At 50.2% G+C, this 10,853-nt stretch overlaps 1 pseudogene; it reads left to right on the top strand.

The window, feature by feature from the left end:
* Nucleotides 1-283: 283 nt before the first annotated feature.
* On the top strand, nt 284-2,906 carry LOC147733965 (uncharacterized; annotated as a pseudogene).
* The last annotated feature ends 7,947 nt before the right edge of the window (nt 2,907-10,853 follow it).

Below are 10,853 nucleotides of genomic sequence, written 5' to 3'. Positions count from 1 at the left end.
GTTCGCGCTCGCTTTCCCGGGCTTTCTCCGGTCCCGCAGGTTCGGCCCCCCCTCGTGCGCTGCAGCGTGTGGTTCTTACCGCTGCACGCGCTTCCCGCTCCCGTTCTCTGCTCTTCACCGGCAGTTCGTCTGTGCTCTGTGCCTTTCCTGCTGCTCGACTGCCTCTCGCTGTTTCTTCATACGGTGCCCACCCCCAGGGGAGTGTCTCCCTGCCATTCCGGCCCGTTCACGCCCCTTTGCCTTTCCTGGTCCCATTAACCCTTTGTTTACTGTTTTTCTGGTAATGGAGATTCCAAGTTCTCCCGAATTGGACACTGAGGAAAGCGAGGCTTTCAAGTCTGACCTCAGTCATTTTATTAATAATTCTGTGGAGACTGCTGTCGAGGCTTCCATGACTCGTGTTTCTAACCACATGGAGAATTCTCTTTTAAGCCTCATGACCAAAGCTTTGGCCCATTCTGCGGGGATAGCAGAAAAGGCAAACTGGTTCCTTCCACTTCTCGTGCCAAAAATGTGTCACTTTTGGGTCGCGAGTCCTCCTCGCATTTGACTGAGGACGTGGTTCCTCCCAGGCCTCCCACCAAGAAGGGGATAAAGATTTCTATGTCTAAAAGTAAAACTAAGACAAAAAATGTGGAGGTTCCTAAGAAGCTGGTCATTAATACTATTCCTGACACAGATGATGACGATGATTTAGGTGACACTGATGATTTGGCAGACTTCTTTCAGTTGGTTGATCCTCCTTCCCCCAAGAAAGCGAGATTGGATGCTTTTGCATCTCAGCCTGTGTTAGATTCGGAGGGCAATCCTATGTTTGACCCCGCTTCTATCAGACATCCTAACTCTACAGAGTGGTTCCCCACTCCACATGTGGGGGAGTACATATCCTCCAAGCTCCGCCTGCCTTTGGACAAGTCTGTTCGTGCTAAACTCAAGTCTGAGTGTCCCAAACCTTCCCTTCCCTGTCATGTTACTATTACTCCTTCTATAGATCAGCCGCTTCCTACCTTCTTCTCGAAGTTTGGCAAAGATCCTCGCAGGAGTGTGGATAAGGCCTGGTCCACTTGCCAGGACAAGCTTTTGGATGTCGTGGGTCCTTTGCCCCGGGTTTTGGACATGGCGGAGACAGCCCGCTTGGACGGTTCGGACCTTAATCCAGAAGAAATTTCTTTATGGCTCCAGAGATCCTTTTGTCTGTTAGTTAACGCCAATGCGGCAATTATCCCTGAGCGCCGAAAGGGCCTATTGATCAAATTGGACCCGAAGCTGGCCAACTTGGCTACCTAGGATCCGGGTGTCAAGGCCGATGGTCTGTTGTTTGGAGATTCCCTCGTCAAGGATCTCAGCCGTTACGTGTCCACTTTTGCTTCCTTGGACAAGGCCCAATTTTCCATCAAAAAAGTGTTTGCCCCTCTGGTTTTTGGCAGGGCCGGCAGAGGCAGGAACCGCTCTTCCGGCCACGGTTATCCGAACCAAGGTTCCAGAGGAGCAGCCAACTCCGGCTATCAATAGTTCAAGCCTCAGTTTTATCCCCAAAGAGGACGTGGCTTCCGGGGCCGAGGACAGAAAGGTTTCCGTGCCAACAACAACAGCGTCAACAACCAAGGTGGGCCCTCCCCCTCCTATCGGAGGTCGTCTTGCTCTATTTCTTCACAGGTGGCGCGCGCTCACTGCAGACCCTTGGGTCCTCAATTCCGTTCAAGGCTATCTCATAGAGTTTTACGCTCAGCCTTTCCAGTCTATTTTTCCTCCTCCGTTGGTTTTTTCCGCAGACGTAGCTCTGCTCGTCTCTCAAGAGGTTCAAAATCTTCTCCAAAAACGAGCCATTCTTGCCGCTCCCTTCGATCCCTCAGGCTTTGTAAGCTCACTCTTTTTGGTTCGCAAAAAGAACAAAAAAGTTCGTCCAGTCATCAATCTCAAGTGGTTCAACCAGTTTGTGGTTTATCGCCACTTCAAGATGGAGACCATTCTCCATCTAAGGAATACCTTGCGCCAATCCGATTGGATGGTCAGACTCGATCTTCAAGATGCATATCTTTCAATTCCTATACACGAGTCCCACACGAAATATCTTCAATTTCAGTCTTTCGGTGTCACTTACCGGTTTTGTTCGCTTCCTTTCAGTCTTTCTTCCACTCCTTGGTGCTTCACCAAGGTGATGAAGCCTGTGGTATCCTATCTGCGCTCTCTAGGTATTCATCTCATCATTTATCTGGACGATATCTTGATCATGCACTCGGACAAGCAAACTCTTCTTTCCCATCTCAATGTCGCTCAGTCTCTCCTCCTGGATCTGGGGTTCCTCATCAATTTCGAGAAATCCATGTTAGTGCCTTCCTAGAGCGTAGAATTTCTAGGTTTCCGCGTGGACTCTTCCACCGCATCTCTTTACCTTCCAAAATCCAAGATTTCGGCCATTCGGTCAGAGTTATGTCAAATTCTTCGCCTTTCCGAGGTGTCTCTACGTTCCCTTGCAAGAGTCGTAGGTCTTTTGTCAGCCTCCATCCAAGCGATTTTTCCCGGGCCTCTACACTATCGAGCCCTGCAGCGCTTAAAGATTCGTCGTCTTCGCCAAGGCTTGGCGTATTCAGATCTTATCCAGTTAGACCTAGAATCCCGTCTCGAGCTACAATGGTGGATAGACCATTTAGATGCGTGGAACAGGAGGACGATCTTTGCAACGGCACCAGATCTTGTATTAGAATCAGATGCCAGCCTGTCGGGTTGGGGCGCCCGATGTGGTTCAATCTCGACTGGAGGTACATGGTCTCCAGAGGAGTCATCATTGCACATAAACTGTTTAGAGATGCTGGCAGGCTCCTTTGCAATCCGCAGTCTGGCAAAGAACAAGACAAGTTGTTCCATTCTCCTTCGTATGGACAATGTTTCTGCGGTACGCTACATAAACCATCTAGGTGGCACAAAGTCAAAACCACTAGCGGAACTAGCAAAGAGTCTTTGGGAATTCTGTCTTCAACACAAACTTTCTCTCTGAGCGGAATATCTTCCAGGCAGTCTCAATGCCATAGCAGATTGGCACTCTCGATACCTTCGAGATTCAAGCGATTGGAAGCTGCTTCCCTCCGTCTTTCTTTCTCTCTCCCAGAAATGGGGTCCCTTTTCTATCGACCTTTTTGCTTCCCGGCTCAATTCCCAACTTCCCGTTTTCTTCAGCTGGAGACCGGACCCGCTTGCTCTCGCAACAGATGCCTTTCTACAGGACTGGTCCCTGCATCTCAACTATGCGTTTCCTCTGTTCCTGATGATCAACAGGGTTTTGGCCCAGGTTCGTCGTCAGTCGACATCCTTGGTTCTCCTGGCTCCTTTCTGGCAGGCTCAAATCTGGTTCCTCTCTCTCTTGGAAATGGCAGTGGACTTTCCGGTCCTTCTTCCCTTCAGCGAGGATCTCCTGCTGGACCCGCAGGGTCTTCCTTACGCCATGGTTCTGGACAGATCTCTGGTTCTGTCAGCTTGGAAGATTTCCGGACTTCCCCGTCTGACGTCATTATTTCACAGGAGGCTTCAATCTTTATCAGCAGAGCTTGGGCCCCTGGCACCTCCAGAGCCTACAAGTCTGCTTGGTCTTTATGGGCTAGCTGGTGTATGGAACGGTCTGTCGATCCCTTTTCAGCTCCTTTAAGCCTTGTGGTTAATTTCTTGGCCTCCGAAGCCAGTGCGGGTAAATCCTATCACACTTTTAATCTGTACAGATCTGCTATCTCCGTGAATCATTGTCCTATTGACAATAAACCTGTTGGTTCCCACCCTTTGGTGTGTCGACTGCTTCGTGGAGTTCGATTCTTAAAACCTCCGTTGGCTAAGTATTCCTTTTTGTGGGATGTTAATTTGGTGTTCAAATTGTTTATTTCATGGCCTGACAATGATGTTCTTTCTCTAAAAATGCTTTCAGCCAAACTCACCATGTTTTTATGTTTAATTTCAATCAAACGTGTTTCTGATGTCAAAGCTTTGGATTTGTCTCACAGACAGTTTTCACCTTCTGGTGTTTTGTTTCAGGTTCACAGGCGTACCAAAACGAATCTACAATCTGTGTTTTATCCTTATTTTCCTTCGCAACCTCAACTTTGTGTTGGACAATGTTTAAAGAGTTACAAACAAAAAACTGCTGATCTCAGGTCTTCCTCTCATTCGCAATCGCTCATTTATTTTCGCAAACCCCATCATCCTGTGTCCTCTGCCACTTTAGCCTGTTGGGTGAGGTGGATCATGTCCCTTGCGGGCACTGATATTTCTGCTTTTGGTGCGCACTCCGCCAGGGGTGCTATGGCCTCTAAAGCCTTTTGGGCAGGCTCTCGTTTGGAGGATATCCTGAAATCAGCAGATTGCTCTAATGATGCTATTTTCAAAACGTTTTATTGCAAACCTGTTGTTACTGCTTCTTCTGTAGTTGTTGATATGCTTTGAACAAGCTTAATAGGAGCCTCCGTTCTGACATAAAATGTAGATTTTCCTAGTATTTATGACGGAAAGTCTTAATTTTATTAAAGACACGGAGGCGAGTATTATCCCACCCCTACTCTTCTAATTTTCTCTGTTTTCCCCACCCTTAGGAACTCCGGCTTTACCACCAGCCTCCAACTAATTCTGCACCTGTTCCCGTGGATGGACTTCCTTCATCTGGTTCTTCACTTCGTTTCAATAGGAGTGTCCTCCAGTGTTATCCTGCAGTCCTGGGTTTCCTACAGGATCTTCTGGCTTGGATTATGACTTTTTGCATTTTATTGTCTATTTTTCCTTTGTTTATGGATTCTGTTTGACTTCTCGCACAAGAAAAGAGGACATTGTGTGGTCAGAGCTGGCCATTTATACTATCCTGATTGTGATTGGTCATTTGTTTGTTTACTCTAACCCCATTGGCCAGTAGTTTCCTGCTGTGCCTTCTGCGTATCTGTAGTTTGTTGCTTATCTTGCTGCTATTCAAAATAAAGCAAGAAAAGAAGGCATAATACTCGCCTCCGTGTCTTTAATAAAATTAAGACTTTCCGTCATAAATACTAGGAAAATCTACATTAGCAGCAGAGAGCTGACCCAAAACATTGTTTACAGATGGACTAGCTCGATAGATGGCGCTGTGTGTCAGGGAGGAGAATAAACACAGCCAGGGCCGTCAAGCACGTGCCCAGGTATACGCTCAAAGGCACCACCAGAGTTTCACACTCTGGATATGAAATGGCCACCGCGCTGGGAAAAGACCAGTCACAGGCTAAGCGATCAGCACATATGGGAGCCCGCCTTCAGCCAGGGGTATCAGAAGGGCTCAGCCCAGCCCTCGACAAACGAGGACAACACACAAGACGTTAACAATGGCACAGAGTCTATTTCGTTAAAGCGAACCAACGTGATGCACGCACCCAAATCATATTCAGACGTCACTAGTTTCACACAAAGCTCTGGAAAGAATGCATGGAGATAACAAGTAAACGGCAATCTCGGAGTGGGGGTGGGGAGAAACAAAAAAAATAATACACACTGAGGGGGAGACAGATACAATAAAAAAAAAAACACGGCTGAGAAGAACAATAAAAAAAAAAACATGGCTGAGATGAACAAATGTAACATCTGAAACCAACTACAACAAACTGTGCGAGGAGGTGGCTCAACAAATTACGCTGTTGACTTTGGAGTAGGAAAACAGGGTTCGAACCTTGGCGTGGGCTGCATCATTTAAGCGTGATTTAATTATTAATAAATTAAACGTAAATAAATAAACGGGGTCGGGTAAGTTAAGGAAGCTGCCAGATGTGGAAATGCAAGCAGCAAAGAAAACAAGCATTAGCAAAGCAACCAATCAAGCGGAAAACGAAAGCTGTGGGAGAGAGAGGGGAGGTGCTGGGGAACAGATGGCCGTGAAGCAGGGGGCGGGGCAGGGGAACCCTTTAAAGTCACGGGGCTCGTGCATGAGAGCAGGTCACATGATTGGACTGCACATGAACTGTTGGAAATCCTCCTTGAGAGCCAATCAGCTGCCTGAAGAGAGCCTTTGGGGAAAGAACTGGATCAGCGACATAAGGACTCACCCCTGGTTTCTATTTCTGCGAAATAGAAAAGGTGCGAGACCTAAACACAGGTAGCAGCAGCTAGCGTGACAAAATTAAAAGCAGTAATGCAAATTCAGTAAAACACTCCATTTTTTAAAAATAAGCGTCCCAAAAGCCCCCCCCCCCCCTCCGCACACAGCAGTAGACCAACCTATGCGCGGACACAGCATCCGGTTTTAAATAGGTAGTGAAGGCTGGGGGAGTGAATAATGTTCCTCGTTTTTGGGAGACTCAGAAGCAGGTAGCACTGGCCACTGGACTATAATGGTGGGCAAAGTGCATAATGTATTGGTCTGAGCCAGGCGACTCAAAGGTTGGGGGCACTAGCTGTCTGGTCTCCGATGGGGTCACAGTGTATAATGCACGTGTTTCTGAGGCGGCTTAAAGGTTGGGGGTATTGGACGCCTGCTGTTTGGCAAGAGTCACGTTGTATAATGCACCTCAAAGGTTGGGGGGCCAGGACGTTTGGTGCCATGCCAATAGACCCGATTCAGGCAGGGGGACTCCCGATTTTTTAAGAAAAAAAAAGACAAAGGCTTTACTTTAGCTCTCTCCTGCCTGAAATTGACTCTGCTTCAGTAAAAGTCAATCGGAAGAAATATATTCCCCATATTTTTAGGTCGAGGGACGAAGCTGCGAAGCAGCTTCCGGTCAGAGAATTAATGTCCTCTAGTGGGGCTTCAGAACCCGCCTCCCTGCACTGTCTCTCCTCATTGGCTGGCTTCCTAAAAGGAGGCCAGCCATTGGAGGAGAGATCAGTCACTCCAATGTAGCCCCGTCCTTTTCGGATTTGGGGGCGTGATTTTTTGCGTTCTTTAGACAGTGACGTTGTCCGTCACTCAGAACAGCAAAACACACGCCCCCAAATGCGAAAATGACCATGCTTTCTCCGAGGCATTTCTGCTTTGCCTCGGAGAAAGACGGTGGTGGTTTCCAGAGCTGCTCTGAGCTGCTCTGCTCGTCCCCCCTTCCCTCAGCTTTCCTTCGTCCAGCTCTGTCCTTCCCTCCGCACGCAGCTCCGTCCAGCTCTACCCCCCTCCCCCTCCCCCATCCCTCCGCCCGCAGCCCTTCTTCGCCCCGGTCCCGCTCCCCCCCTCCCTCCCCCCGCAGCTCCGTCGTCCTGCTCTGCCCCCCTTCCCTCCGCCCGCAGCTCCGTCGTCCTGCTCTGCCCCCCCTTCCCTCTGCCCGCAGCTCCGTCGTCCTGCTCTGCCCCCCCCCCCTTCCCTCCGCCCGCAGCTCCGTCGTCCTGCTCTGCCCCCCCTCCCCTCCCCCAGCAGCTCCGTCGTCCTGCTCTGCCCCCCTTCCCTCCGCCCGCAGCTCCGTCGTCCTGCTCTGCCCCCCCTTCCCTCCGCCTGCAGCTCCGTCGTCCTGCTCTGCCCCCCCCTTGGAGTAATGTCATGCTAGCTGCTCTCAACTAAACACGTTCAAGAAAGTAGTTGCCAACACTGAGAAGTGATTACACAAATTAAGCACTTGCTATTGACAGTTGTTGGGATTTGCAGATGGCATAATCAACTCGGCCTTTCATCCTTCCAAGGCACATAAATTAAATGCTTTAAATACTTGCGGCAATAGTAAGACGTGTCATTTACAGCTCTTGAAAATGACTCAAAACTGTGAACTAGCGCATTACATAAAAGTAAGGAGATCTTGCAAGATAGGGCAGTGGAACCTACAAAAGTGTTCCGAAGTGAGGTCAAAATATCAATTTTGTTTCATTTGGTTGCAAAAATATTGTCAAAACCAGGTGAGTACAGGGCCGGTGGTAAATTTTCCATCCACGCAAGGTTTACTAAGCTTCAAGCTCAAAATGACAAACCTCACACTCTTGGTTGATGGGTTCGCTGGAGTGCTAGGTAGTTACTGCTGGAACAGGGGAGGGTGCCCAGATCTAATGCCCCTACCTGAAATGTAAATAACCAGGAGACAACACTAAGAGGAGGAATTTTCACTATCTTTGACGACCTAAACCATACCTCATAGCACTATCTCTTAGGTATTTGTGACTTTCTAGAAACACACACGGGTCGTAAGTGGATTAAGGGGCGTGGCTACGTTTTTTTACAAAATCACTTCTCTTGCCAATTGATTAGGCGTCACAAGATCAAGCGGGTCAATAGGTGACAAGCTCATGGTAGGATCTGCCCTTTACGCTTCCAAACATGTATACCTCCCATTGTCACCAGAATTTCTTGATTAGATCCTAAGATTGACATTCCAGCTCTCTTCCATACAGATCCTGCTCTCAAATACTCGGAGTATGCTAACCGTTGTAGGAGACTTCAATAATAAGTTTTCACAGTCCAGCTCTGTCCTTCCCTCCGCACGCAGCTCCGTCCAGCTCTGCCCCCCTCCCCCTCCCCCATCACTCCGCCCGCAGCCCTTCTTCGCCCCGGTCCCGCTCCCCCCCTCCCTCCGCCCGCAGCTCCTTCGTCCTGCTCTGCCCCCCCCCTCACTCTGCCCGCAGCTCCGTCGTCCTGCTCTGCCCCCCCCTTCCCTCCGCCCGCAGCTCCGTCGTCCTGCTCTGCCCCCCCCCCTTCCCTCCCCCCGCAGCTCCGTCGTCCTGCTCTGCCCCCCTTCCCTCCGCCCGCAGCTTCGTCGTCCTGCTCTGCCCCCCCCCTTCCCTCCGCCCGCAGCTCGTCGTCCTGCTCTGCCCCCCCCCTTCCCTCTGCCCGCAGCTCCGTCGTCCTGCTCTGCCCCCCCCTTCCCTCCGCCCGCAGCTCCGTCGTCCTGCTCTGCCCCCCCCCCTTCCCTCCGCCCGCAGCTCCGTCGTCCTGCTCTGCCCCCCCTTCCCTCCCCCCGCAGCTCCGTCGTCCTGCTCTGCCCCCCCTTCCCTCCGCCCGCAGCTCCGTCGTCCTGCTCTGCCCCCCCCTTGGAGTAATGTCATGCTAGCTGCTCTCAACTAAACACGTTCAAGAAAGTAGTTGCCAACACTGAGAAGTGATTACACAAATTAAGCACTTGCTATTGACAGTTGTTGGGATTTGCAGATGGCATAATCAACTCGGCCTTTCATCCTTCCAAGGCACATAAATTAAATGCTTTAAATACTTGCGGCAATAGTAAGATGTGTCATTTACAGCTCTTGAAAATGACTCAAAACTGTGAACTAGCGCATTACATAAAAGTAAGGAGATCTTGCAAGATAGGGCAGTGGAACCTACAAAAGTGTTCCGAAGTGAGGTCAAAATATCAATTTTGTTTCATTTGGTTGCAAAAATATTGTCAAAACCAGGTGAGTACAGGGCCGGTGGTAAATTTTCCATCCACGCAAGGTTTACTAAGCTTCAAGCTCAAAATGACAAACCTCACACTCTTGGTTGATGGGTTCGCTGGAGTGCTAGGTAGTTACTGCTGGAACAGGGGAGGGTGCCCAGATCTAATGCCCCTACCTGAAATGTAAATAACCAGGAGACAACACTAAGAGGAGGAATTTTCACTATCTTTGACGACCTAAACCATACCTCATAGCACTATCTCTTAGGTATTTGTGACTTTCTAGAAACACACACGGGTCGTAAGTGGATTAAGGGGCGTGGCTACGTTTTTTTACAAAATCACTTCTCTTGCCAATTGATTAGGCGTCACAAGATCAAGCGGGTCAATAGGTGACAAGCTCATGGTAGGATCTGCCCTTTACGCTTCCAAACATGTATACCTCCCATTGTCACCATAATTTCTTGATTAGATCCTAAGATTGACATTCCAGCTCTCTTCCATACAGATCCTGCTCTCAAATACTCGGAGTATGCTAACCGTTGTAGGAGACTTCAATAATAAGTTTTCACAGTCCAGCTCTGTCCTTCCCTCCGCACGCAGCTCCGTCCAGCTCTGCCCCCCTCCCCCTCCCCCATCACTCCGCCCGCAGCCCTTCTTCGCCCCGGTCCCGCTCCCCCCCTCCCTCCGCCCGCAGCTCCTTCGTCCTGCTCTGCCCCCCCCCTCACTCTGCCCGCAGCCCCGTCGTCCTGCTCTGCCCCCCCTTCCCTCCGCCCGCAGCTCCGTCGTCCTGCTCTGCCCCCCCCTTCCCTCCCCCCGCAGCTCCGTCGTCCTGCTCTGCCCCCCTTCCCTCCGCCCGCAGCTTCGTCGTCCTGCTCTGCCCCCCCCTTCCCTCCGCCCGCAGCTCCGTCGTCCTGCTCTGCCCCCCCCTTCCCTCCGCCCGCAGCTCCGTCGTCCTGCTCTGCCCCCCCTTCCCTCCGCCCGCAGCTCCGTCGTCCTGCTCTGCCCCCCTTCCCTCCCCCCGCAGCTCCGTCGTCCTGCTCTGCCCCCCCTTCCCTCCGCCCGCAGCTCCGTCGTCCTGCTCTGCCCCCCCCTTGGAGTAATGTCATGCTAGCTGCTCTCAACTAAACACGTTCAAGAAAGTAGTTGCCAACACTGAGAAGTGATTACACAAATTAAGCACTTGCTATTGACAGTTGTTGGGATTTGCAGATGGCATAATCAACTCGGCCTTTCATCCTTCCAAGGCACATAAATTAAATGCTTTAAATACTTGCGGCAATAGTAAGACGTGTCATTTACAGCTCTTGAAAATGACTCAAAACTGAACTAGCCCATTACATAAAAGTAAGGAGATCTTGCAAGATAGGGCAGTGGAACCTACAAAAGTGTTCCGAAGTGAGGTCAAAATATCAATTTTGTTTCATTTGGTTGCAAAAATATTGTCAAAACCAGGTGAGTACAGGGCCGGTGGTAAATTTTCCATCCACGCAAGGTTTACTAAGCTTCAAGCTCAAAATGACAAACCTCACACTCTTGGTTGATGGGTTCGCTGGAGTGCTAGGTAGTTACTGCTGG

This window comes from Lissotriton vulgaris, chromosome 1_2 (assembly GCF_964263255.1).
Source record: "Lissotriton vulgaris chromosome 1_2, aLisVul1.2, whole genome shotgun sequence".
In the NCBI taxonomy this organism is placed as follows: Eukaryota; Metazoa; Chordata; class Amphibia; order Caudata; family Salamandridae; genus Lissotriton; species Lissotriton vulgaris.
The sequence above is the reverse complement of the archived record's forward strand: the minus strand, read 5'-3'. Positions and strand labels throughout refer to the sequence as shown.